The sequence below is a fragment of the Hippopotamus amphibius genome, chromosome 10, assembly GCF_030028045.1.
Source record: "Hippopotamus amphibius kiboko isolate mHipAmp2 chromosome 10, mHipAmp2.hap2, whole genome shotgun sequence".
In the NCBI taxonomy this organism is placed as follows: domain Eukaryota; kingdom Metazoa; phylum Chordata; class Mammalia; order Artiodactyla; family Hippopotamidae; genus Hippopotamus; species Hippopotamus amphibius.
Genome location: NC_080195.1, coordinates 53,074,369 through 53,101,472, shown reverse-complemented (window position 1 = coordinate 53,101,472; position 27,104 = coordinate 53,074,369). Strand labels below are relative to the sequence as shown.

The following is a 27,104-nucleotide window of genomic DNA, read 5'->3' as shown; positions in this document are numbered from 1 at the left end:
ACCAGTCTACCTTTTAACTAGTTTAGAGCATTCTTCAGTGTGTACAACATGAAAAAATAAAAGATATGAAACATGGAGTAAATAAGAACTCATACAACTCAACAGCTGAAAAATAAACAATCCAATTAAAAAACGGGCAGAGGCTCTTTCCAAAGAAGACACACAGATGGCCAACAGGTACATGAAAGATGTTCAACCTCATCTTTCAGCAATTATCAGGGGAACGCAAATTAAAACCACAATGAGATACCACCTCACACCTGTCAGAATGGCTCTCATGAAAAAGACTAGAAATGACAAGTGCTGGCAAGGATGTGCAGAAAAGAGAACCCATGCGTACTGTTTGTGTACTTTTCCTCAGTACTTAGCCAAGGAGTTCAAAACAAGTGTGAAAAGATTTCTGTACCTTCATGTTCATTTTAGCACTACTTACAATAGCCAAGACATGGAAACAACCTAAAGGTCCACGGATGGATGAATGGGTAATGAAAATGTGGTATACATGTACAATGGAATATTACTCAGCCATTAAAAAAGAATGAAATCTTGCCATTTGCGACAACATGGATGGACCATGAAAACATTATGCTAAGTGGAGTAAGTCAGACAGAAAAAGATAAATATTATCTCATTTACATTTGGAATCTTAAAAAATTAAATAAAAACACCAAGCTCAAGGACATAGAGAACAGACTGTTAGTCACCTAAGGCCAAAGGGGTGGGCCAGATAGGGAATCTAAAGGTTCAAATTTCCACTTATAAAGTCATGAGGATGTAATGTACAGCATGAAGACTATAGTTAATAAACTTTATTGCATATTTGAAATTAGCTAGGAGAATAAATCTTAAAAGTTCTGATTACAAGAAAACAATATTTGTATGTATGGTAAAAGATGTTAACTGGATATACTGTGGTGATCATTTTGCAACATATGTAGTCAAGTATGAAATCATGTCGTATACCTTAAACTAATATAATGTTTATGTCAATTATACCTCAACTAAAAAATGCGAAAATAGGAAATTTTGCTATCTATCCTACTAGAAACTCTTAGAAATCTAAGAACGCAGACAGAGCTAATATGACATCAGAAAAACATACTGACACAATGTGTCCAAGTACTTTCCATGACCTTCAGACCCTGCGGAATATGGCCTTTGCCTGTTTTGCCAACCAGTCTTACAACACTTTTTCCCACAGTGGACTTTTCTCAGGTCCAAGAATACACTGGGCTCTCCTAGATGTGTACAGTGTCTTTCCATAGCTTGAAATACCCTCCACCACCACACACACACCACACACACACACACACACACACACACACAGAGGATACTTCTAATTCCTACCTATTCTTCAGATTTCAAATTTTCCTGGCCTCCAGAACTGTTAATTTCCTCTTGAAATGCCTCCACAGTACCCAGTACTTTCTTGAAATTGTCAGAAGACCTTCTCAGCAGATTATAAGTAGAAAATATACGCCCAGGTCCAATATGCCCAATAACACAGTAAAACGTCCAATGTGTATTTCATAATATTCATCAAGGACTTACGTGCCACATCCTCATATAAGCTTAGTAACAAACAAGACTGGGAGGTGATAGGATTATTAATCATATTTAATACATGAAGACACCGAGGCCCAGAGATGCTAAAACACATTCCCAGATATAACTGGGATTCAAACCAACGTCTAGTGTGACTCCCTGGCCTTTCCTAATCAGCACTTCATATGGCATCCTCGTAACAGGGAATAGGGTGCAAGACTTAGAAACCACGCACGACGACTCACTAGCGGTAAAACTTCAGACACATTACTTAAACTCTTTGAGCCTTAGTTTTCTTGCATTTTTTAAGAAAAGGGATACAAATATCTACCTCACAAATCACTCTGAAGAACTGTACTTTAAGTACCTGGCTTAAAGGAAGTCCTTAAGGCATAATAATTGAATCTGATCTCAGGAAGATAACCCAAAGAAGTAATAATCAGTAAGAAAGAAGAAAGTAAGTATATATTCACCCAGACTCACAATTGTCCCAGTAGCATGAAACTTCTCAAGAAAATTATGGTCATATACTTATTTTTGACATATACCTACTGCTGTGATTTTTTAAGTATTAAGAGCTATACAAAGTTATGCTGAAGCATATGTTTAAGAGAAAACTTCTTCTGGTAGATATATTATTGCATATTCATATCCTCCATGCCCCTAGTAAAAAGCTAAAAGGCTGAATACTTTCCCATGACAAAGCAGGAGTGAAATTCAAAAATGAAATGTGAAGTAAAAATATAAAAGAAACATTAGAAAACAACCGGTAGGAAATAAAAACACAAATCTAAATGAAACCAAAGATCGCGCAGGAAGAATAAGCACGAAGAGCATGGGGGAAAGATCATGGGGATAGAAGGCCCTGTATTGTTGACAGTATCTGAGCCACTGATTAATGTTATTTCTAAGCAGATTAACCAAATCCCAACTGTTCTACATCAGGTCCTTTCTCTAAGCCTGTCCTCCCTCAGACCAGCAAATAAAGAATAAATTAAAATTTTAAACACAAATAAAATCGAAGAAAAAAGCCCACCCACACAAAACAGAAATGCACTGAGTTGACAATTCACCCTAATGTTCCTATTCTTTTCTTTCATTCTGCGCCTATACTAAAATGATAATGTAATAAAGCTGAAAAAGTGAAAAACAGGAGAATTAGCTCCCCTGTGTAATTTTTAAAATACAGCATCAAGCCATCCTCCATCAGCAATAGGTGACGCAGTACTGGAGCTCACCACATGAGTGGGAGGGCGTAAAGAGATGGCGTGGGGGGATTGTTATTTCTGTCCCAGATGCAGGAAGAACTTCTAACCTTCTGATGCTTTTCCTTATCATAAACCTTCTCCATAGCAACCACAGAACTGCAGCGGCAAGAAACAGATGAGAAGATAAAAAATATACATATTACGTTATACACACACACTTACATACAAATCCTGCAAAACTGCAGAATTCAGTACTGGTTTTTAAAAATATTACACATTCCTCTATAATTTCAAATTTCTGTGGAAGATTAACCACTAAAAAACAGAATTAAGCAAGCATAGTATACTTGTTATTTTTCTTTGGCACTTATATTGGTAACATATTTATAGCCTTTCACAACAGATTTACTCTCTAAGAGGAGCCTGTTTTACTAAAAAACAACAACAACAAAAAAAAACTTTTGAGGCTTAACAGATGTCCCAATGTTTGGTCCAGAAGAACAAGCGTTTACCTCACCTACTATTCATAAAGAGTGTTAGGACACTAACGTAAGATGGTGATTTTATGTGTCCATTGCACATTTCTTACACTGCTGGTGAAAAGTTTAAAACTAGAAAAACAAGAAAGGGTCACTCCACTGGGGCTCTAATGCCAGGTAAATGCGAGAAAGGACTGTAGTCCCTCTCTGGGAACTAACTTGCCCTATTTTGCAGTCACTGTTCCCTTATTTTGGCTTCGCCTTGATATTCAACTGCAGGACTAACAGATGTACATAAAACATAAGGTCTCGTCTTGAAGAGGTCCTACAATCCGCTGTCGGGAAGCATCACGTCTTCAGAAAAAGCATGGCAGCCCTAGAGTCCCAGTGCACAGAAAGGGAAAGAACTTCTTAGGGCTGAGATGTCAATGACAACATTAGATGAATGCGTGTTCTACTGCAAGACCTGCTCTTTTGAGGAATAGACTATATTACATCTTCTCATTGCTTCCATTCCTACTCTCTGGGTGCCTGGGGACCACCTCAGAAAGTGCTCAACACCTGTTAAAACCTACCCTAGAATCCAGCCGGTCTCCCCGTGGGGAATTTGGGGATGATCACTAGGTTCTCCCACTAAATGGTGAAGTCTTATTACTGGCTCAGCTCATATACTTACATCTGGTAATTTGAATGTCACAGGAAGATAAATTTTTACGGGTTCCATTATTAAAATATAGGGAAAGGACAGGCAATAAAGGATTTGGACCAAACAGGTTAAGTGGAGGCAGAACAGGGAGAAAATATATTGATGACAGGTATATTACTGTTGAATAGGAAAGAATATACTTAATTCTTCTCAGGCACAAGAAGGGAACTGAGGAAAGAGCACTGGTGTGCAGATGGGTAGGGGAGGGAGAAGCAGCGCTGAGGAGGCGCTGGCTGGGGGCTACAGTCTAGGGAGCACAGCGCAACCATACGCTTCATGCTTCGCCTCCACGTGGACCAAGGCTCACGTGAGCCCAGGCTGATCACATTCTACACTTATTAATTCAGGCCGTCAACCAAATGCCAGGCACCCGTACAGGTGGCAAACAGAAGAGACACAGTTTCCACCCTCACGGAATCTACCATCTAGTGGAAATAGGGCTGCTAATCGATGAAACACAATGGTGATAGATGTTACACAGAGACACTCACTTGTATTTCTCTCGGCCTGTCTGTAAGGCGGAGTCCTCGGGTCTCAGGAAAAACACCATGGAACCAGGGCTGGCTCGCGGTCTGCGACGGACACACAAGAGCCCAGAGGGTGAAGCGGAGGGCACGACTCTTTCCTGCCGTCCCACGACTCTGTGTCCCGGTGCAGAGGGTGTGTGGGAGCCCACTCTGCTTATCAGCCCTTCCAGAGCTGTCTGATGTTCTGAAGGGATTTCAGTTGAATTTTGATCAAACTGATCTCCAGAGGAAGCCCAGACAGGCTGGTGGAGGGACGGTTTCTTTGGCATGAGAAAAAATGATCATTAACTGGAGACACCAAGCAGGAGAGGTGGAACTTTCTGCACTGCTGCCACTCTTCTGCAAGAATTAAGCTGCTCGCTGGGAGTACTGGCTGGAGAGTGAAACTTATCCAGCTTCACTCCAGTCACAAAGAAATAAGCTGCGTACAAGAAAACAGGTGCTTCCACTGACTTCTGAGTGAAAGGGCTTTGAAAACTGTAAAGCACTCTCAGATCTAAGGTAATGTAACTACTCATACAACCTGAGTAATACGTTCCTTCCATATGATTTTTAAAGTGCTTCTCTCCTTTTCTCCCTTCCCCAGACACCTTCTAGCTGGAGACTAGAAGCAGCGGCAGTCCTAGACTCTGAAGACTTTTCCTTGTACAGTGCACACCATCTTATGTCCTGAACCCCAGAAGGCCACTCCCCCAGTGCCCGGTGAACTAGACGAAGAGTCTCACATCATTTCAATCTAATCCTTTCAGACAACTCCGTGGCTATTCAAAGTTGTCTGTGGTTTTCAGACTGAGCCAGGTGAAAAGGGACTACTAGAGGCAAAATGGCTTGTGACTAATTAAAAACCATAGAAGCACCTCTGTATGTGTGTATACAGACACACACACACACACACACACACACACATATACATACATACAACCTGAAAATTTGGAGATAAAAATCAGTTACCCAGGTTGGGTACCAAAAAAAAAAAAAAAGAACAGTATTAATAAACTGCATGAAGAAAGTAGCTGTTGAGCTGAAGATGAGAACAATAAGACTGCCACATTATCTACAACTTTCAAAAGGTTAAATATTTTTTCCATGGCACAAAAAAGGGAGAAATTGGAGCTCACAGCCCTGTCCTTCTCAACCCAATTTCCTAATGAAAATATCCTCAAAGGAAAGAAACATCTGCTTCCTTTACCCCACTTCTCTCCTTGAAGCCAGATTCCAACAGGGACCACCACCTCACCAGGGAAGTGATCAATGAAGAGGAAAGTGACACTGAGGCCAGAGGTCTACACAATCCCCAAACTCAGTAATCCACTTCTCAATTACGAGGTATCTCCTACAGTATCTATGACCAGTCTTAACACTACATCTTAAGATACGTGTGTGTATAAAATGCTAACAACAGAAATGCCTGGAGAACAGAAGATGAATCAGCAGCTCAACTTAAAGTCCACTAGTTGTTCTACTTAAAACAATCACTTCTTATTTTTTAATTAGGAGCTGTTAGGAGTAGCCTTCCACACACCATTATCTAGTGGCAAGTGCTATCAGACAAAACTGTATCTGTGCCAGCTCTGCAACTGAGATGGGAACACGGTCTGGAAGAAAAAACAGTCAACTCAAACAATATCTATGAGTTTTGACAAAAACAAAAATGACACCCTCCCACCAATCCAGCAGGGGGGTGGTACCTTTAGTGAGTTACCTTTTAAACAAAAGAGTGGTCTACAGATAGTTTCTCAATTTTAAAAACTTAAGTTTAAAGGAAAAAAAGCATTTAAACTGTACGACTGTTTCAGTCTTACCTTATTTACTAGTTTTCATTTCCAAGTTGTATTTAGTTGTAGGCTGCAATCACTATTCCTTCCTACAGTGAGTTTTCTGTTTCTAAAAGTATCAGTTACCCAAGCTGAATATTCAGAAATCAGGTCAGTGACCAGATGGCATTTGCCATTGTTGCCCTCCTGTTCTTTTTTCATTAGGAATCTTTTTGAAAGTATTTATTTTGGATGGTTTCATGTGCCACCCTTAAGACTCCCTACAGAGCTCAAAAATTCTTTCACTCTTCATGTAAAAATAAAGGTTAAGGGTAAATCCTGGACCTTAGGTATCATTTCAGTGTTTGGGGTTTTTTTTATTTGAAGATTTTCAGAATGTTAAAAGAGTAGAAAGTGACCTTAAATATCATCTAATCCAACCCCTTTATTTCATAAATGAAAAACTTCCCCCACAACAGGCAAGTCACAGGTCTGAAAGCACCGTCAGTTAGTGCTAGTCCTCAGTTCTCAGCTTAGAGTCTTTTCCACTGTATCGGATTTGTTGCACAAAAGACAGAAAGTCAAAATACCCAGGAATAAATCTCAAGTATTTCTGAATAAGAAGGCTTAAATTTATGTTTATCTTTTCCATTGTTATTTATTCCATTACTCATTTGGCTGTTTACCAAACAATAGAGAGAAAGGAAATGACTGAAATCAATCCATTCTAATAATTTCTGGAAAACTTATTTTAAAGTTTTTGGATGAAAGAGATTAAAATTATAGAGGAGAAATTGCAATTGGTGATTTAAATATTTTCAATTATCTATGGTCCATGTCTCCCCACCTTCTAATATATTAGGCCACAATCCCCATGAAAACATCAATAAATATTCTCTAAATTAGAAAATCAAACATTGGTGTTAATGTTTCTTCATGAACTCAAACTAAACACAAGATGATTGAAAACTCACTCTGTCATAGGGAAAATATGAAAGCTACTTGGCTACAATTAATGCCAGAATATCCTATTTATGATCATCAAATTACACCATATAAAAAATTCAAACCTATTTTTTAAAGTTAGTGAAATATTTTGAGAGTTGAATTCAATAAAAAGTGTAAAGCATAAAATATACAAATCATGCACCACAGTTATAAACAACTGAATCTGGTAATATTAAAGATAAGTTCTGCAGAAAACCTGCAAGTAATTCAACAGCTATTTAAGAAATAAGAGTATGATCATAGTAAAAACAACATCTGGTCTAGATTATCTAAATGAAGCTAAGTATAATGTATGATTAAAACAGAGCATACCACTGGGTAAAGCTGATGATATTACTTGAAATGGTTAGGATAAAGTTGCTACCAACTGTTAGTAAGAAATATAACTTCTACTACCAGCCATGAAAGACTAAATAGCATCATACTCTCCCTCTCATTGTATACGAATAGCTATAAAACTGAGCAAAATACATGAAGCAACTGTTTTCAGAACTTGGAAAAGAGGCATACAGGACTGTAATGAGGTGAGTCCCACGATGATCCCAGCCTTCTGCCCTGAGGCACGTTCTAGACTTAGTGAAGACAAGGGCAGTCAAAGCAGAGCACAGCATACTCATAAAGCTAAAAAGGCAGACACCCAAGTTTGGGGCTACTGAGATGTGTGGCATTTGTGGAGCAGGTCGCAAAAGAGCGAGAGCTGTAAAAAGAATGAGCTCCAGATGCTTACACAGAGTTCTCGTTAAGTCTTTGGCTAAAGACAAAGTTGTGCATGCACGGGGCATGGCTTGATGCAGCTCGATAGAGAAGAGCTACTGGGGAGCTGAACACAGATGCTACGGGTAGAGATCGTCCGGAAGGTTACGGCTCAGACTATGAGAGCCTCTGTTTCCAGATCTCGGTACCTACTGGCAAAGAGCGTGGAGCCAGGAGGCCAGCTGACTGCATCAAAAGTCAATGCAATGTGGCCTTTATAGGTGGTCCAGAGATTCTAGGAGGTAAGAGAAAAGGCTGCTAAAGCCTCTGTAGTAAAAGAGTCTTGGGATGGGAGGAGGGGCACTAACAGGAGTGCCATTGTATTACAATATGGACACATTCTAGAGCCTTTTGCTGCAGGGAGTCCCATTTAAGATGGGTTGGTTTGCAAGTAACAGCACAAATTCACTTCAATAAAATTCTTTAATGAAAAGTATGTTGTCTCCAAAACCCAGAAAGATGTTACGCCTATTCTAACATTTGTGGGTGCTGAAAGGGCCATGAGCTGTTTCTTGACATTGTCAGAGATGGAGTGACTCTTGGCTTATCAAATAATTTTCAGGAATTTAACAAAGGTAGCAGGGCCCTGCACTATGTGTGGGACAATCAATGGCTCATGTCCTTTGTGAGTATTAGAACGTCCTGAATGAGTATGTCAAGTGGATCTCCTTGGAGGAGAATGTCACCAGAGTGATGTCATACTTGTGCTTCTGGAAAAAGCTGGATGTGGTTAAGATCTTGCCCGCAAAGACTGTATACAATAATAGGATTATTGATGGACCCCGTGGACAGCTGGGCAGAGGTGTATTGTGTCTCTTCAAAGATGAAGGCAGGGGACCTCCTTGGTGGTGCAGCTGCCAATGCAGGGGACATGGGTCTGCCTGCCAATGCAGGAGACACGGGTTTGATCCCTGGTCAGGGAAGATCCCACATGCCGTGGAGCAACTAACGCTGCGCGCCACAACTACTGAGCCTGCGCTCTAGAGCCTGCAAGCCACAGCTACTGAGCCCACATGCTGCAAGTACTGAAGCCCGTGTGCCTAGAGCCCATGCTCAGGAATAAGAGAAGCCACTGCAATGAGAAGCCCACGCACCACAATGAAGAGTAGCCCCTGCTTGCCACAACTAGAGAAAGCCCGTGCACAGCAACGAAAACCCAACACAGCCACAAAATAATTAATTAATTAATGTATCTAATTTTAAAAAAAGATGATGGCAGACTACAGTTGAGAAGTTGCTGAAATAGACTTTGAACAGAACATATGAGCCAAATCTATGACTGCAGAGTACTACCAGCTGCTGATTAGATGGAATCAGTGATTTCCATAATATTAGGAAGGGAGGCCTTAAAGGGTAAGATCATGGCTCAAAGGTTATGGTAATCCACTGTCAGGCACCATTCCTTCTTTCTGAGTTTAAAAATAGGTCAGATGGTGCTGTTAAACTGAGAAACAGTAGGAGTCATCACCCCAGCTCTTAAAAGGTCTTATATATGGGTTTTAACTCTTGAAGGCTGTATTTTCATTTACATTAGGCAATATTAGCTATTTTAATCATGGAGGAGGAAGAAATTCAAGGAAGTCCCATATTTCTAAGCACTCTGGTAAGTGCCAAAGATGTAATTAAATTTAATGTATTATTCATCGGGTCACAACATCCATGCTGACCTTGGATATTGTAGGGCAATAGATGCTATGACCATGGGGAATTTAGGCAAGGCATTCACTTCAATGGGTATGGTGAGACATGCCTATTTGTTCTCTATTACGTATTTGGTAACTTCTCTTAGAGTATAGGGGGTACCCTATTAAAATTTAGTAGGATCCTCATGGACAAGATTACCTTGTTTAAGTTTATTAGGATCCTCAGATATAACTATAATTTGAGTTCCAGCATCAATTAAGACATGAAATGAAGATGCATTTCAAAAGATGTTAAAATTAACTCAGAACCTATGTTGTAAAGGTGCAAAAGTCAATCAGTGCCTTTTTCATCTGTTCGTTACATTCTTTTAGTAAATTCTGGACTTCCAATTGGGTCAAAGTGAGGATCTCTGATTCAGTTTTTTGTTTCTTTCCCATGTATACAGGTATCGCTTGTTGGGTTTTTTTTTCAGAGATTCCTCACATACTTCAGGGAGCTCCTCTCTACCCTGCTCACAGCTAAGTTTCTCCCTCCAGAGGGCCTTACATAAGTATAATCAAGGGTAGGGGCCTTCCCCACGGCAATGATGGATCAGGTCTGAATTAACGCCTTGGCTTTGCCATGGAGTGCCATGGGCATTTTTCTCTACAACCTTGAAATATTTGGGATGCAGCTAAACTAGTGCTTAAAGGGAACTTTATAGCTCTAAATGCTTGTAGTAGAAAATAACATAATAAAGCAAATAAAATTTATAATAGTTATTTCTGTAATCAGGAACAAAATTAAAGAACCATAAATGTTCTTTAAATTGATGGATTAGCAAGAAAAAGTATTTATTTACCAAAAGAAAATCAATCCAACATTTACAAATAAGATAAAATTAGCTATAGCTTCACATTTTAATGTGAAATTTTTGAAACATAATACAGAAAAATCCACACATTTCAAACACACGGCTCTGCATACTTCACCTCTTAGAGAACGGATATATTCCTTTTAATGTGATGTAACATCTGACATTAATTCACCAATAAAAATTGGTATATGTATTGTAGTCCACAAGCCCAAGACTCAGAATAAACTGGATTAGGTTGGGAGGTGAGGGGATAGTTACCAACACAAAAGCTTAATAAAGAGAGAAAATACAAAGAACTGCCCTATATTTACTGAGCCAGGAATGGAAGTACAGATTTGTTCAGGAAAAACTGGTAATTCCCCCTGACACATCTATTTGATGCTACCAGCCCTTCCTAAAGGAACCACAGCCATACCCATGCTCCCTCTATGTGTTTTCTTTGTTTAAGGAGTGACACATGGGCTCTATCATGAATGGCAACAGAGGTACAATCCCATCCACGAACCTGAACAGCCCTAAGGAATTTTATCTGCTACATCACCCCACCATCGGCTTAAGCTTCCTCCAGTAGTTTTAGCACAGTGAAAATTCTTCAAATCATCATTAAATGATTAAAAGTGTGCTATTTCCCATTATTCATGATAAAGCATTATTCTGGCAATAGTAAATATTGATTGCCAACATGAGATACACCATTACTGTGATGGTAACAAATTTCTAAGCAATATGCATTTTCCATCTCTATAAAGACGACGTAAGTTTCTCACTGATGTATTTTTCTGAGGTGGGGGGGGAATACACACAAATGCAAATACATAAATACTTCAACTCAATGTTCCCATTCATCCCTGGAAAGGCACTAATAGTGTACCCTTTGAAGGTCAGCGGGGAAAACCACCCTATCTATTCCCCTACACTGTGGAATTTTCCCCTCAGAGAAGATTCACCTAGTGCCAGAAGCCTACAGTCACCAAAGAGCTTTCTTAAAAATACTTCAAAACAAACTTACAAACTGCTGCTAGGGAGCAGATTAACAGCTATCATTATAGCTGTTAAAACCAAGCAGGAAACAATTCCTCCCAATCTCATACCTCTGTAAAGTACTGGTCCACTGCCTTTGGCCTGGCCATTTCTCACGCAGGTACATATAAGTTGGTAGATAGTAATGTGTAAATACTTTTATAAACCATTAGATCAGCTCTATCCAAAAGAACTTTCTGTAATGATGGAAATGTTCTATATATACATTATCCAATATATCACTAGCCACATGTGACTACTGAGTACTTGATTTATAGCTAGTGTGACTGAGGAACTGAATTTTTATTTTAATTAATTTAAATTTAAATATCCACGTGTGCCTAATGGGTAGCACAGTTTCAGACTCTTAGTCATTTTATAGAGTTAAACTAGTCATCATGCATATTTCCTCCACACCAGGATTGCAAACAGGTGATCCATGGACCAACCTTGGCTGACAGATGGGTTGGGTTTGGTAATCACAGCATTTTCTGCTCTTAAGCTAAATGAAATACTTTTAGACAGGGTACTCCCCAGTTGGCCACTGTATCTAACATTTCTCGATTCCCCTAAACACACATACACACACACACACACACACACACACACACACAAGCATTTGACTTTGCTACTCCTACAAAATGGGGTGGTATTATTTTTCAGATTCCTTTTCATAAAGCACCACACATTTACATATTAGTAAGCTTCAAGTGATATTTCTTTTTAAAATAATAATAGTTCTAATAGTATCTAGCCCTTTAATGAGCACTTACTCTGTGTTAAGAACCATCCTAAGTTCTTCACATGTATTAGCTCAATCTTTACAACCTTTATGTAAGTACTATTATTACACAGATAAGAAAAGTAAGACAGAGGGATTAAGTAATTTGCCAACTGACTGCAAATAAATAAAGGACACAGCCAAACTCCAGATACAAGAAGTCTGTCTCCAGAGTCCACGCAAGCTCTTAACCACCACGTTCTCCAAACCTCACAAGTTATTCCCTCCAATCATCACTTATTTTACAAGCAACATACTTCAAACAATTTTTCAGTGAAATTCCGAGTCACCCCTGTTTTACAGAGTAAAAGTAATTTCTACTTTGAAACAGCAGCCAATAGCTAGCAGAGGCTTCAGGGGAAAGTGACTTGTCTACAGGACAGAGTAAAGGAATAGCTGGTTTTGTTACAAACTTGAGCAGGGCTCATGAAACCAACATTCCTTTCTTTACCTCCAGGAAAGGACATCACCCTCCAGATTTCCTTACCCTTCCTACTTTCGCTGCGATACTGAGCCTGATTTGATTAAGAGACAGCAACAAAATGAGGGAGGTTTATGGCAGCTGCACAGCTCTTTTCCTAAAATCAAAGGTACTAAAATCCAAAACCAAACATTCGAAAGAAAAAGGAAATTATAAACTTAACACTGCTTATTCTACAATCACTTGCAAATCACCTTTTCTTATATTTCTCAAAATCAAGTATTTCTGCAAAGTTCTCTATAATATTTCATAGGATATGGTACTTTTTAAAAATTCAGAGTCACGTAAAGGAAGGGTTAAAGTTCACAGCTAACCCTGCCAATGATGAAGACCTTGTTGTTCTTTCATAAAGGAAAAAGAGCAATGAGGTTGACAAATGTGGCCGTGAACCAAAATCCAGAAGCCATCACTGTGACCACCACTCACGCTTTAGAGGGAAAAGTAAGGGGGAATGTAGGCATATCTTGTGACTAAACTTGGTAATTTAATTTTTCTCTTCCCTTACTTTATCACAATGTACACAGAGATGACATATGAGATTCTAGGGATCTTGCAGGAAGCACTGCATTAGTCTCCAACTTTCCCTCATCAGTGAAAACAACAAAAATGGTGTTCGAAGCAGCAAAATAAAGAACTCTATTACAAAGGGATACATGCATATTCACTACAGTAACCTCAAGAAATGTAAACATTTGATAGCCATGACTGCTTCTGCCACTGGAATGATTCAAAAATGAAGAACACAAGATTTAAGTGCGGTGAATAAAAAGCTGAGTTACTGACAGGGTCAGCTAGCAACCTGAAGGATTAATAAATATAACTTAAAACAGATGTTCTTCAACACTTTACCACAAAAAAGCATTATTATAACAATAAAATGAAACAGAAGTGTAGGTGAACAGAGAAGAGATATTTATTAAGGGCCAGTTTTGTCCTCAGCTCCGAGTTAAGCATTGTGAGGGACACACACGCGGCAAGTGAGCTTCTCTGCGTTAACCCAAGTCATCACCCCATTTCACGTGTTCCGAGGGCTAACTCCCCTCTTTCCTCCCAGCGGTAACTTACTTCTGCTGAACGCTGCGGACAAGAGGCACCTGCAAAATGTGTGTGTGAGAGAGAAGACCACTCCACTAACAAATAAAGCTGGAAGGAGACATGGGGCTATATGTATAAATAGAGCTGATTCACTTTGTCGTACAGCAAAAACTGGCACAACAGTGTAAAGCAATTATACTCCAATAAAGAGCTAAAAAAAATTAAAAAAATAAAGTTGGATACAACCAGATTTCACTGGATATTAAAGACTGCACTTTGGAGGTGATGTCTGGATCAGGCAAGAAAACTGCAAATAGGCTACCTGCCCTCCGATATGTATGGAAGATTTTTCTTTAAACGGAGTCAATTTCAATGTTTCCTATCAAGAACTGTAGGCCACATGGCTCTGCTTAGAGAAGATCCAAGCCACTAGGTAGGATGTCTGACTCAGACTGCGTATGCTACTGGATGTCAGAAAAGGAGAAGATTGACAAAATTAACTCAAAAAGGAAAGACTGTGGATAGCCTGAGTCTTGTGTGAGATCTGTAAATACAGGGAGAAGAATAATTAAACAGCAAGGAGAAAGGACCATACTTCAGACAAAGGAAGCAGCAGTGAATTCCTCAGAGAAACATGTCAAGAGTTATTCTTGATGGAATCATAGGTGAGGAATAATACTCCAGGATAATGTGACCCCACCAAAGAAGTGACTACCAAAGCCATTCTTGGCTGGCTGTCCTTGCGTTCACAGGAGATCAACCAGTATCAGGAGTGAGAGGTCCCTCAAAGAGAACAGACAGACAATGTGTCCCCAGTTTTTAGGAGAGTCTGGATCTAGAAGTCTTGATCAGATAGAACAGAACAGCTGCATGTGTGTGTGTGTGTGTGTGTGTGTGTGTGTGTGTACAAGTGGCGTGTTTTAATTGTTGCTGTTGTTTTTATTGAGAAATATTAAATGTGCAGAATGAACATGCTACATTCAGGTAATGTAGCTCAGTCCTTAGTCAAAGCTTAAAGGATCACTAAAATTAAAGCTATCTACTACCTAGTATTTTGAAGATGTTCCTATTTTCTGGCCCAGTAATGCCATTTCAAGGAATCTATCTCAAGGAAACAATCAAAGATGCAGATTTACAAAGAATTATTTATACTACAGGATTACCTAAAATGGTGAAATTTTTAAAACAACCTCAATGTCCAGCAATAGAGAAATGGTTCATCAACAAACTAGTATATAACTTTGTAAAAAATGCTTTTGAAAAACATGGAAAAGGGAAAATGATCATGTCCTAATATTAGATGATAAAAACAGAATGTGAAATTCTATAAAACATATTGCATCAAATATGTACATGTAAAATGTATACCATAAGGCTGTGTAATAATGCATATACAGCCAATAAAGAAAGTATTAGTTCTAATGGCTGATTAATTTATTATTTTTTAAAGCATTTGTTTCTTCTAGCAATAAACTATATAAATTATTTCATATGATTTAGGAGGAAAAAACCAAAAAAAAAAAAAAAAAGAACAATCACCTGTAATGTCAGTTCTCAGAGATGAAGACTGCTGCCACATACTTCTGATCTTTTTCCCCTGCATTTATTATATGACTCTTATTATCACATCTATTTTTAGCAGGGGTTACTTTTTGTGGTAAAATGTTACAAATTTATTTTTAAAACTTCCAGTTGTGCAAAGAAATGCCTCCTCTTTCATTCCAGTGGCTGATGTAACATCCTTAGGCACCTCTCTCATGGGAACACAGATTTGCTGCTCAGCAATATTTCAATCTCTTCCAGTTTAAACAATCCTTCGGCTTAAATATTTATCTATTAAAATCTGACTTGACAAAACTGCTTAAGTGGTCCCCCTTTGGAGGACTCAGTGTCTTTAGGACAGACTCTCAGAGCTCTATGTCACCCCTTTCCCTTATCCAGGAAAACCAAAGGAGACAGTATATATGGCGGCTCACCAGATCCTTCCAGGGAGGGGGAGAAGATGGCCTTGATCTGAGTATTGTTGTCAGGTACAGGGTGGCTCTCTTCCTTCCACTGGTTCCTGCTGGGATGTGGCTGGTCCTGGGCTATTCTGGAAAGAGCTGCTGACACGCACTATGGGGCCTGTGGTCCTAACAGCTAGCTCTGGTCGGGAAACCCTGCAGAGAGACCTCTTGAATCCAACACTAGGCACCTGCAGGTCCACGGGCTCTTTCACACTCACACACCATATTCATTTCTCAAAACTTACAGCACTGCACACTAGGAAAAGGGTCAATTTTACTGTATATAAAGCACTCATCAAAAAAACCAAACCTAGTTTTTAAAGTGGTAAAGGGTAATTTGCCAAAAATGTTCACATTAGCAAAAAGAAAATCTCAAAATTAATGAATTAATCGCATAATGGAAAAGTTTAAAAAAGAATAACAAAGTAAACACAAAAAACAAAGAACAGGAATTTTTTAACATGATTCTAAGGTTTCTGGCATGAGATGAACGTGTGAAAGCAGGATCCAGCAGAGCAGTAAGGACACGGGGGTGAGTTGGACAACACTCGGGTTCACAGTTTACAGCCAGTTTAAAAATAATAATAATAATTAATAATAATAATAATAATAATAATAATAATAATAATAAAGCTGACAAGTCAACTTCTTATTGTCACCATGAACCAGTACTTCTAAACGATGTCATTAATAAATTACTCCCTGAGAAAATGTGCTGGTCTAAACATTTGCCATGGTTATTAAGTTTTAGTACTATATATGTAAACTTTGAATTAGCACATCTTTATTACTTATCCTTTAATAAACATTAGATTCCACATGGAAGTTATTTCATAGAAATCACTAACTCTATGGGATTTACATATATGCAATTATAGGGCCTGGCCTCTGATACACGTTTATTTGAAAGAACTGGAGCTCACTTGAAGCACAGTTCCTGTCTCCAACCCACGTATGTGTCCAACTATGATCCTGTGTTTGAAGAGTAGATTCTAACTAAACAATGATTAGCACAGTGATTGTAAGGGAAGAAACACAACTCGAATTATTTCAATTCTGTCTTTCTACCTGCAAACCATTCTCTGAACCTTGCAGAATTCACTCTCTTGGAAGTGTTTCTTCACGTATTTTCCTTGTTTTTTCAACTATTATATCAATATAATTGCATTATTATAATTTACAAGTTTTCATTTTGTATGTAATATTTATTTTGTTACTGGCATGATTATATATATACAAATTTCAGTGAGAAAAATTTACTTCTTGGCCATTATTATTTGTTTCATTTCATAATAAATACTGAAAATAATTTTGTAATATAAAAAAGGAGCATGTTAAAAAATAATCTACTCTGGTTATCAAGTACTCTGGATAGGCCACTGGGGTGGGCCCATTTACTAAAATAGGAACTACAGGTGGAAGAGTGTTTGGGGGGAAATGATTTGGGGTTCAATTTTAGACAGGGAGTTTGAACGTTCTAAGGGATTAGCAAATGAAAATGCTCAGGAGGTAGCCAGATGTATGGGTAAAGAGCGAGATCTAGGAGTCACAGACAAACAAATGGGCCATGAAGTCATGACAACAAACAAAAGGTCATTCAAGAAAAGACAAAAATAAAAGCCAGAGCTTCAGGGCACACCACATTCCGAGGACAGGCAGAGGAAGGGGAACTGGGGAAAGAGAGCAAGGATGAATGAGGATGGGTAAAGCAAGTACCTGGAGAAGCGAAAAATAAGGCTGGGGATGGGGGGTGGTCAGAGTGGGGGGAGAGTAACACAGGCACAAGAAAACCACAAAAGCAATTTGTATGCTAAAGTCAATTTATTATGAAACTTGCAAGTCAGCCACACTGGATTTGGCAACTAGGTGGTTGGTCTTTGGTGGTCTTTACAAAAGCAGTCTGCAAAGGGTAGTAAACCGGCCGTTTTGCTAAAATATAACACTGCAGAATAAGAAGCCCACGTTCCTAACCCTAGGTGAACCAGGGTGGACTCGCTATGCTCTAAGTGACCCACAGAGATATAAAGGTCCCTGAACCACACGCACCAGGACTGTCTGAGACACCTGTTTAAAACTGCTGATTCAATGACCCTACTTCAGACATCTGAATCCGAATGTAAAGAGTTAAAACGCAAGCCTAGGTATCCTTAATAAGCTCCATGTGTGCCATGCATACTAAAACTTAAGGCTCGCTGGACTATACGCTCGTCACGGCCCATTCTACCTCTGACATTCTGTGGTTCAGTAGTTTGTCTCTCTGAAAATAGGATGCCACAACAATGATTACTAGCATCCACCCAGAAGTCAACAACTACGTGATAAAAATACAATAATCAGAAGTACTCAGGGCAGAAATAACACTTCTGCTCTTCATTTACATCAGCTCATTTTGATTACGTGGTAGCATCATTCTAATGAGGGCTGAGGAAGTGTACACTAGCCATGGGGGAGAATTATGTTCATGGGTAGATAGGAGACCAGGGAGATGAGGGCGGAGGGCCAGCTGAACTATGTAAAACAAGAATGAAAAGAAAAAGCTCCGTTTGGAGGTACTGAGGTGCTATAAAGAAGTCATGCAACTGAAAAGCACTAGATTACTATTATTACATACATTAAAGATAGTCAGTGTTATTACCTTTCTTTTGGTTTGGGGGGAAAAAAACTATATTTCTATTTATTTCTATATAGAAATAGCCAATGCTTTTATCTATATATAGAAACAGAGAATCAATTTTTTTTTCCTTAGGGAAGCAGTAATTTTAATTAATACTCCCTAATTGGTATTGATTTGAACTGACTGATGACAGGCTCATGACGGGCCTCGCTGCCAAGCTTCCTGGGTCAGAAGCACAGGAAGCTCCACTATGCACAGAAACCTTCTGTTTTCAGTGGTCTCCAACTAGGCAACAATTTTTAGGTCTCAGAATACTGGAGCCAGAAAGATCCTTGGGAGGCCCTCTGGTTCAGCCTTCCACACTCTGTTTTCTAAAATCCCTCCAACACCTCCCCACCCCCCACTTGCAGTCTAAAGGATGTGCACGTTTCCCTTGAGGTTTTCCAGTCACTCCCTCTTGGCTCACCTGTGGCATTCTGCATAGTGGATGACCTTGGGAAAGATGGTCCTGAGTATCATTACGTTCTGGGTTTGCACCCTTGCTTTGCAGATTTGTAAGTCAAATGGCAAGTAAGTGGGAAAAAGTCAGAGTGTTGGATGGGTTATGTCTATGATTATGTATTAACCACAGTGTTTCATAAATAGTTAACATACACAGAGATAATGCGTGCAAAGCAGAGGATGGGTTAGAGAATGGGCAGAACCAAAGAGGAAGGGAAGGGGGTCAGGGTTGAGGACTTCCTACCAGCATGTCACAGGCAGAGAAAAGGGTTTTAAAACACTGGCTTAGGCTAAATGCACATACTACAGCAAATACACAAGTTACTTGCAGGAAGAAAAGCAAGGCAAGAGGAGAAGGTGCAAACCAAGAAAAGAAAAGACATTTTATATTTTTAACTGGCTGTTAGGTTTTGTTTTTTAAAGACTCTGAGCATATGGTTCTTTCATGGATAATCCAACTATTTTAACTCCAAATGAGATCACTTCTAAACCACCTCACACAAATAAAACATTTACCTTATTTATGAAGGCCTGTAGAAGAGACGATCACACAAACTCATTCCTGTGTCGGAAATTCTTGCAGGCAACTTCCACTTCCATATCATGAATCTCCGATGACATATATAAGGATTTCCAGACTTAGGTTAGTACAAAGGTAGCATTGAGACAGTATGTTAAAGACTATGTATTTACCCAAATAAAAAGCAGCCAGATTACACTAACAAGGTCCAGATGCATGTTTAAATTTAAGATAGCCAAGTGAAAAACTATTTGCCACTTCCTAGTCTCTACCTCCAGTTTATTCTTTCATAAACTGAACATCCCACAGTTTAACCCACCAGCTCAGGGCTCCTTCCTCTCCCTTTGTCTCGTTTCCATTCCCAGGACATCTCTGGAAAGCACAGGGTTTTGCTGCACAGGAGGTGGTAACACAGCACCACATCTAGAAGAGGCAACTGCTCCCACTGCCTTCTGTAATTCTACCTAACAGATAAGCTGGGGAAGGGAAAGCAAAGGGGGAAAAAAGACACATGTTCCAAAGTTAACTGCGTACTGAAGGAGGGCTCCAACTTAACCATATTGTTATATTCTCAGGGAAGTAACCCAGGTTCTAAAGGTCACTAAATATATAGGGATGACAAACAAACTGAGTTTCAAGAATTAATGCCAAAAACATTAAACTCAAAGACATATATATGTATGAAAAGCGTCAAGTAAATGTCCAGGTATTCCACTCATTAAAGTAAAAGATTAAAAGGTTTATAAAGGCCATTGATCACAGCATGCCCTGTGTTAAACCTCTCCTCAGGCATTCTTTACATTCTCTATTAAGAGTTAGACATAACTGTATAAGAATCTACCGCTTCGGCAAACTGAAGACTCAAAATAAACTATTCCACTTTCTACAGCTATTCATCAATCATGAACCCAAGAATCATCTTTTAGAAGTTAAATATAAGTACTTCTAAACGAAGCTGCCTCCAGCACCTGCCAGCTGCCCCTCAGTCACTGTGCCACACGTCCAGCCCTCAGTCCTCCAACACACTGGGCCATTTCCAACTTCAAGGCAACAGTCTCTTCTTTGACCCTTTTCCTCTCTCATTCCCATTTGCTTTTCAGGTGTCAGCTTAGACACCACTTCCTTCAAGAGCCCTTCTCAGAAAGGCCCCCTTTCCTGTGCATTCTTTCTCATCGTACCAGGTGCTTTTTCTAATCAGCCTCTATTGAAACATGTTAAATAAATAAGTACATAAGCAAGCAAGTAAATAAGTATAGTTGTGCTGTTTTCTTGTTGTAGAGGATTTTCTATTTTATTTCATTTTTTATTATTCACTGTCAAGGAGTATCACTGAATGGGGCAAGGATTCCTCCCAAAGTTAATGCATCTTCTTCCTTACTCTCACAATAAGGGCACAGTTTCTAATAACCTTACTGTGACAGGGTCATTCCCAGTAGGAAAGAGTGTGTGTGTGTGTGTGTGTGTGTGTGTGTGTGTGTGTGCGCGCGCGCGCACGCGCGCGTGCCCATATGGCCAACCAACGTCTGCGAAATGGGTTTTGTGTTCTCCTGTGGAACAGGGGAAACTGATGCATGGCTGGGGAGGGTGGGGAGGGGAACAGGATAACGGGCCTTAAGCCTCTGGAGTTTCAGCTGCTCTCTTCCTTTCCCAGGTCTCCTGCCTGCCCTGGGCCTCCCGGGAATTATTATAGCCAGAGAGGTAATATAGGAAAGGATGATGCAGCCTCTCCAAAACCTAACGGGGGACAACCCTCCTATGAAGAGGCTCCAAATACTGAATAAAACAGAAAGTACAGGACAGGGCAGGAAACCAGCTGACTTTCTTTCAAGCAAACAAACGAAACACGGAAGTAAAATCTGTGATAAAATGATTCTTTTGAGGTGGTATCAACAGCGGACTCTAATGTCAGATAATTTTTCACAATTAAAAAAAGTTAAACAAGACAGAGCATTAGCTTTCTCTATCCCTTCAATAACTATGAGCAAGTATTAACTAAAGAGGTTAAACCTGTAGGTGCCCATATTCCAAAGGTCTTTTTACTGAAGTATACCGCTGCATTAAAACACTCTAAGTACTTATTCAGCTACCTATTTTTAAGTGACACTTGAAAAATGAACACCATCAAGCTTCCTAAAAATACAGCAAATCAGCTTTGTTTTACTTGTCAGAGACATGCACAGTGCATCCACCCACTGCTTGCTGCTTTTATTTAACTGCTAGAGAGGCAGAGATGGAGAAATACGCAAAGAGTAAAACAGATAAAGATAAAATTCGTCTCACATACACAGTGTAAACAGCAATGGCTTCTACCCTATTAATTAATGAGTAATTTTCCATTATCTACTCTATGCCCACCATATGCTAATATTTAGGAGAACGCAAGAAAAATATGGGGGCGTATGACCCATATCCCCAAGAAGCGTATCGTCTAGCTGGAGAAATAAAAACTAATGGCTGTAGGACAGAAATCAAGGCACAAATAGCACTATGTAACTAAGTGCTAGGCGATACTGTAATCTTTTTAAACCAAGACTGTTGTGAATTTGAAATTAAAAAAAAAAAAAAACTTTTAAAAAGTCAGCACAATCCGGGCTGAACCTTGAAAACGGATAGGATTTAGACTGGCATCAAAGAGGAGAGGCACAGTCCCTGTCTGAATGTAAAGAGGAGAAACATAAGCAATGAAAGAGTGGCTGGGTGGGAAGCTGAGAAGTTCTCGGGCAGACGTGAGGCGAATGAGGAGACAGGCCTGCCTACATGAGAGGTTCAATCTGGAAAACAGTGGGAAGCAATGGGGTAGAACAGGACCATGAAGAATCTGGAAATCCAGGCCGTGTGCTGCGAACAGCCACGGTGGATTCCTCCATACACGGAAAGCAGCAAGATGAGGAAGGCAGCACTGGAAAGGAACTAGAGTAACAGGTGCACTTATGGTAAAGCGCCAGCTCACACATGCAGGAAATTGGAGTTTATTACTGTATAACTGAACTTAATTTCTGTTTGGAGGCCATCATTCCACTGAATGGTAAAAACTCAATTTTCAGTCAATTCAGGGTAATCTCAATTTCTGCTTTCCTCCTTCTCCAAGGTTACACCTAAATTCCAAAGGATTACCAAACCCTAGATTTGGGGGGTCTGGGGATAAGATGGGTGAAGATCACCATTTGCCTTTATCGCTGAAAACATGTGAAGTGCTTCCACCAACAGGTCTACCCAGATCCTTCCCTCATCCATCATCCCGCCTCATCCCTCCCACAAGCCTTCTGCAAGTCTGGCTCTCTTCTGGCCACATTCACACCCTTCAAACCCTAAAATCTGCCTTTCCATTCACACTTCTCTATTAAACGCTCTCTTCTTTTATAGTTATAGGTACCTAGGTTATTTATTCTTTGGAAAAAAATATTTAGCTCAAAAAGAAACCAAGAGTAATGCTATGCTGAAACAGAACAGGCAGACTGTTCTGGCCCAGCTCTCCACACCCCACCAAAGCTGGGAGGTGAATCCAAGCGAATCTCGGAACTGACAGATGTACCTCCGGCTACATCACTAACTAAATCTCTGCCCAGAGGACAACCAGAAGAAATATAAGTAGCGTCAATTATAGTGTCAGAGAGCAAAAAGTGCCGAGTGACTGAAGTACACAACGGGCACGCATGGCATGGATATAGACAGGGCAGAGAGAGACTTTCACATTATAAATTTACTAGGTCAGCTCCAGTCAGGTGAGCAAACTTTAGGGAGTGAAAATCTGGTAACAGAAAATAAATACCTAAGGGAAAACATCTTATGCACGCACACGAAAAACAGAACATCAAACGTTGAGGGTTATGCCAGGCCATGTGGTTTGAACTTAATTCTGAGATACAGTTCCTCATTTCAGTAACACTGATTATCCTAAAGAGAACTGACAGGAAGAAAAAGGGAGAATAAAAGACTGACAGTATAGTTGGTAAATGAAACGCATTCTTTCCCCGCTCACCTTTTTCAGCCCCTCCTTGCACTAAATTAAGAATGAAAAGAATGGCATGTTCAAGACAACATATTCCCAAACTCATATTGATTTTTTTTAAGAACTTTTATTGAGATACAGTTAACAGACAATAAACAGCATATATTTAGAGTCTACAATTTGGTATCCCAATCTCCCAATTCATTCCCCCCCAACCCTCCCTGCTTTCCCCACTTGGTGTCCACGTGTTTGTTCTCTACATCTGTGTCTCTATTTCTGCCTTGCATTTCCTCTTTCATGGTTGTTAGCATTTGCCTTATGTATTGAGGTGCCCCTATACTGGGTGCATATATATTTATAATTGTTATCTCCTCTTCTTGGATTGATCCCTTGATCTTTATGTAATGTCCTTTCTTGTCTCTTGTAACATTTTTTATTTTAAAGTCTATTTTATCTGATATGAGTATTGCTACTCCAGCTTTCTTTTGATTTCCATTTGCATGGAATATCTTTTTCCATCCCCTCACTTTCAGTCTGTATGTGTCCCTAGGTCTGAAGTGGGTCTCTTGTAGACAGCATATATATGGGTCTTGTTTTTGTATCCATTCAGCCAATCTGTGTCTTCTGGTTGGCGCATTTAGTCCATTTACATTCAAGGTAATTGTCGATACATATGTTCCTATTATCATTTTCTTAATTGTTTTGTTGTTGTTTCTGTAGGTCCTTTTCTTCTCTTATGTTTCCTGCTTAGAGACGTTCCTTTAGCATTTGTTGTAGGGCTGGTTTGGTGGTGCTGAATTCTCTTAGCTGTTGCTTGTCTGGAAAGCTTTTGATTTCTCCATCAAATCTGAATGAGATCCTTGCTGGGTAGAGTATTCTTGGTTGTAGGTTCTTCCCTTTCATCACTTGAAATATATCATGCCACTCCCTTCTGGCTTGCAGAGTTTCTGCTGAGAAATCAGCTCTTACCCTTATGGGAGTTCCCTTGTATGTTATTTGTTGTTTTTCCCTTGTTGCTTTTAATAACATTTCTCTGTCTTTAATTTTTGTCAACTTGACTAATATATGTCTTGGCGTGTTTCTCCTTGGATTTATCCTGCCTGGGACTCTCTGCGCTTCCTGCACTTGGGTAGCTATTTCCTTTCCCATGTTAGGGAAGTTTTCAACTATAATCTCTTCCAATATTTTCTCGGGTCCTTTCTCTCGCTCGTCTCCTTCTGGGACCCCTAAAATGCGAATGTTGGTGCGTTTAACATTGTCCCAGAGGTATCTTAGGCTGTCTTCAGTTCTTTTCACTCTTCTTTCTTTATTCTTTTCTGCATCAGTGATGATCACCATTCTGTCTTCCAGGTCACTTATTCGCCCTTCTGCCTCAGTTAATCCGCTATTGGTTCCTTCTAGTGTATTTTTCATTTCCGTTATTGTGTTGCATATCTCTGTTTGTTTGCTCTTTAATTCTTCTAGGTCTTTGGTAAACCTTTCGATCTTTGCATCCAGTCTTTTTTCAAAGTCCTGGATCATCTTCACCATCATTATTCTGAATTCTTTTTCTGGAAGGGTGCCTATCTCCTCTTCATTTAGTTGTTTTTCTGGGGCTTTATCCTGTCCCTTCATCTGGTACAAAGTCCTCTGCTTTTTCATTTTCTCTATCTTTCTGTGGCTGTGGTTTTCAGTTCCACAAGACGGAATACTGCTGATACTGCTTGATTCTGCTGTCTGCCCTCTTGTGGAGGAAGCTATTTAGGAGCCTCCTGTGTGCTTCCTAATGGGAGGGACTGATGGTGGGTTGGGCTGGGTGGGTGGAGCTCAGTAAAGCTTTAATCTGCTTGTCTGCTAATGGGTGGGGCTGTGTTCACACCTTGTTGGTTGTTTGGCCTGAGGCCACCTAGTGCTGGAGCTCACAGGCTCTTTGGTGGGGCTAGTGGTGGACTCTGGGAGGGCTCACACCAATAAGCACTTCCCAAAACCCCTGCTGCCAGTGCCCCTGTCTCCTCGGTGAGCCACAGCTGCCCCCCCACCTCTGCAGGCAACCCTCCAACACCAGCAGGTAGGTCTGGTTCAGTCTCCTATGGGGTCACTGCTCCTTCCCCCTGAGTTCTGGTGAACACATTTTTTTTGTGTGCCCTCCAAGAGTGGAGTCTCTGTTTCCACAAGTCCTGTGGAGGTCCTGCAATCAAATCCCGCTGGCATTCAGAGTCTGATTCTCTGGGGATTCCTCCTCCCGTTGCTGGACTCCCAGGTTGGGAAGCCTGATGTGGGGCTCAGAACCCTCACTTTAGTGGGTAGACTTCTGCAGTATAACTGTTCTCCAGTTTGTGAGTCACCCACCCAGTATTTATGGGATTTGATTTTAACGCGATTGCGCCCCTCCTACCGTCTCATTGCAGCTTCTCCTTTGTCTCTGGATGTGGGGTGTCTTTTTTGGTGAGTTCCAGTGTCTTTCTGTCGATGACTGTTCAGTAGTTAGTTGTAATTCTGGTGCTCTTGCAAGAGGGGGAACTCATGTTTAAATTTATTTGATAAAAAGGCATTTAATCAAAAATACCTAAAACTCAAATTATTATTGCTGTACACTGAAGACAAATATTAGAAGAAGATGCATGTCTATCTTTAAGGAGCAACTCCCAAGTCCATGAGAACACAAAGGGGGAATTCAGTGTTTGCTTTGCTTTGAAGCTTCTTCTCACTAAATTCTGATCTATACCCTTGAGATTTGGGGATTTATTTCTGTCCTTCTCTCCAGTCGCAAATGGACAGAACTAAACGACCAATCATTCCTGTAGGATCCAGAAACCAGGATCTGAATGCCCAACTCCTCATGGTCCTAAAAACCCATGAAAAGGTACAATCTCTTCAAATTATGTATGTTTTAAAATAGAAGGCTTAAATGTACTCAAGTCGAAAATATTAAGCTGTATTTAGTCTCATTCACATATTTTCAAGTCACCTCCTTACCGGTCTCCACTTCTGTTTCCCAATGCACTCATCACCTTCTAACATAGTATACGGTATCCTTACTTTTCGTACTGTTTATTGTCTGTCTCTCCTTGCTAAAATGGAGGCTCTACAAGGGCAGCGTTCATGTTCTCCATATCAGAGGATACCTGCTCAATAAATAGCTGCTGAATGCATGAACGTGCACAGTCTGTGCAGTTCCTGACACCCTATAAATTTGCTGTTCTGAAGCAACAAAATCCATGTACCTGAAACATAAAGTATGGTTACAGGGCTGGACAGCTGTATCCTGGTCACTTTGGGCAGACTCCATGACTGAATCTGTAAAAGCTAGAGCTTAATGCTTTGGAGGTATAATTCAAGGATAAATGGAACAGTTTCAGATATGCAGACCAGGGACTCGATGGAATAAATAGAGTTCAGTGGCCCTGGAGAACTAAAATATGGACACCTTTCATAAAGAATTAACACCTGCTTAAAGCAGAGCTGTGACAAGGCACAGGTCACACTATAAATGAATAAGGAGTTGGAGTCGGTTACCTTCAGGTGATGCTAGGACCCACATAAAGATGCAAGACACTGAGGAAGACATCACAACCACGCCCTCCCTGGCTGTTTCCACTAGGGACGCGGACACCAATCCCCCCTGTTTTTAATATCTCCTTTGCTTTCTGCTCTAACTGCTCACTCCCAGCGCTTTGTCCCTCTGCTGCTCTCTCACCCCGGCATGTGCCCCACCCAGCAGGAGCAGAACTTGTCACA

The 27,104-nt window shown here is 40.1% G+C and overlaps 1 protein-coding gene across 1 annotated transcript in view; it reads right to left on the bottom strand.

Annotated features, from left to right (window-relative positions):
• Positions 1-27,104, bottom strand: part of IGSF11 (immunoglobulin superfamily member 11) — a 120,597-nt gene that overhangs the window by 42,336 nt on the left and 51,157 nt on the right. The gene's annotated exons all lie outside the window — the stretch shown is intronic.